Raw genomic sequence first — 2,500 nt, forward strand, 5'->3', positions numbered from 1 at the left:
AGGGTTTAGGGTTTAGGGTTTAGGGTTTAGGGTTTAGGGTTTAGGGTTTAGGGTTTAGGGTTTAGGGTTTAGGGTTTAGGGTTTAGGGTTTAGGGTTTAGGGTTTAGGGTTTAGGGTTTAGGGTTTAGGGTTTAGGGTTTAGGGTTTAGGGTTTAGGGTTTAGGGTTTAGGGTTTAGGGTTTAGGGTTTAGGGTTTAGGGTTTAGGGTTTAGGGTTTAGGGTTTAGGGTTTAGGGTTTAGGGTTTAGGGTTTAGGGTTTAGGGTTTAGGGTTTAGGGTTTAGGGTTTAGGGTTTAGGGTTTAGGGTTTAGGGTTTAGGGTTTAGGGTTTAGGGTTTAGGGTTTAGGGTTTAGGGTTTAGGGTTTAGGGTTTAGGGTTTAGGGTTTAGGGTTTAGGGTTTAGGGTTTAGGGTTTAGGGTTTAGGGTTTAGGGTTTAGGGTTTAGGGTTTAGGGTTTAGGGTTTAGGGTTTAGGGTTTAGGGTTTAGGGTTTAGGGTTTAGGGTTTAGGGTTTAGGGTTTAGGGTTTAGGGTTTAGGGTTTAGGGTTTAGGGTTTAGGGTTTAGGGTTTAGGGTTTAGGGTTTAGGGTTTAGGGTTTAGGGTTTAGGGTTTAGGGTTTAGGGTTTAGGGTTTAGGGTTTAGGGTTTAGGGTTTAGGGTTTAGGGTTTAGGGTTTAGGGTTTAGGGTTTAGGGTTTAGGGTTTAGGGTTTAGGGTTTAGGGTTTAGGGTTTAGGGTTTAGGGTTTAGGGTTTAGGGTTTAGGGTTTAGGGTTTAGGGTTTAGGGTTTAGGGTTTAGGGTTTAGGGTTTAGGGTTTAGGGTTTAGGGTTTAGGGTTTAGGGTTTAGGGTTTAGGGTTTAGGGTTTAGGGTTTAGGGTTTAGGGTTTAGGGTTTAGGGTTTAGGGTTTAGGGTTTAGGGTTTAGGGTTTAGGGTTTAGGGTTTAGGGTTTAGGGTTTAGGGTTTAGGGTTTAGGGTTTAGGGTTTAGGGTTTAGGGTTTAGGGTTTAGGGTTTAGGGTTTAGGGTTTAGGGTTTAGGGTTTAGGGTTTAGGGTTTAGGGTTTAGGGTTTAGGGTTTAGGGTTTAGGGTTTAGGGTTTAGGGTTTAGGGTTTAGGGTTTAGGGTTTAGGGTTTAGGGTTTAGGGTTTAGGGTTTAGGGTTTAGGGTTTAGGGTTTAGGGTTTAGGGTTTAGGGTTTAGGGTTTAGGGTTTAGGGTTTAGGGTTTAGGGTTTAGGGTTTAGGGTTTAGGGTTTAGGGTTTAGGGTTTAGGGTTTAGGGTTTAGGGTTTAGGGTTTAGGGTTTAGGGTTTAGGGTTTAGGGTTTAGGGTTTAGGGTTTAGGGTTTAGGGTTTAGGGTTTAGGGTTTAGGGTTTAGGGTTTAGGGTTTAGGGTTTAGGGTTTAGGGTTTAGGGTTTAGGGTTTAGGGTTTAGGGTTTAGGGTTTAGGGTTTAGGGTTTAGGGTTTAGGGTTTAGGGTTTAGGGTTTAGGGTTTAGGGTTTAGGGTTTAGGGTTTAGGGTTTAGGGTTTAGGGTTTAGGGTTTAGGGTTTAGGGTTTAGGGTTTAGGGTTTAGGGTTTAGGGTTTAGGGTTTAGGGTTTAGGGTTTAGGGTTTAGGGTTTAGGGTTTAGGGTTTAGGGTTTAGGGTTTAGGGTTTAGGGTTTAGGGTTTAGGGTTTAGGGTTTAGGGTTTAGGGTTTAGGGTTTAGGGTTTAGGGTTTAGGGTTTAGGGTTTAGGGTTTAGGGTTTAGGGTTTAGGGTTTAGGGTTTAGGGTTTAGGGTTTAGGGTTTAGGGTTTAGGGTTTAGGGTTTAGGGTTTAGGGTTTAGGGTTTAGGGTTTAGGGTTTAGGGTTTAGGGTTTAGGGTTTAGGGTTTAGGGTTTAGGGTTTAGGGTTTAGGGTTTAGGGTTTAGGGTTTAGGGTTTAGGGTTTAGGGTTTAGGGTTTAGGGTTTAGGGTTTAGGGTTTAGGGTTTAGGGTTTAGGGTTTAGGGTTTAGGGTTTAGGGTTTAGGGTTTAGGGTTTAGGGTTTAGGGTTTAGGGTTTAGGGTTTAGGGTTTAGGGTTTAGGGTTTAGGGTTTAGGGTTTAGGGTTTAGGGTTTAGGGTTTAGGGTTTAGGGTTTAGGGTTTAGGGTTTAGGGTTTAGGGTTTAGGGTTTAGGGTTTAGGGTTTAGGGTTTAGGGTTTAGGGTTTAGGGTTTAGGGTTTAGGGTTTAGGGTTTAGGGTTTAGGGTTTAGGGTTTAGGGTTTAGGGTTTAGGGTTTAGGGTTTAGGGTTTAGGGTTTAGGGTTTAGGGTTTAGGGTTTAGGGTTTAGGGTTTAGGGTTTAGGGTTTAGGGTTTAGGGTTTAGGGTTTAGGGTTTAGGGTTTAGGGTTTAGGGTTTAGGGTTTAGGGTTTAGGGTTTAGGGTTTAGGGTTTAGGGTTTAGGGTTTAGGGTTTAGGGTTTAGGGTTTAGGGTTTAGGGTTTAGGGTTTAGGGTTTAGGGTTTAGGGTTTAGGGTTTAGGGTTTAGGGTTTA

Source organism: Dipteris shenzhenensis, chromosome 17 (genome assembly GCF_047967505.1).
Source record: "Dipteris shenzhenensis isolate YYH24624 ecotype China chromosome 17, Dip_SZ_1.0, whole genome shotgun sequence".
In the NCBI taxonomy this organism is placed as follows: Eukaryota; Viridiplantae; Streptophyta; class Polypodiopsida; order Gleicheniales; family Dipteridaceae; genus Dipteris; species Dipteris shenzhenensis.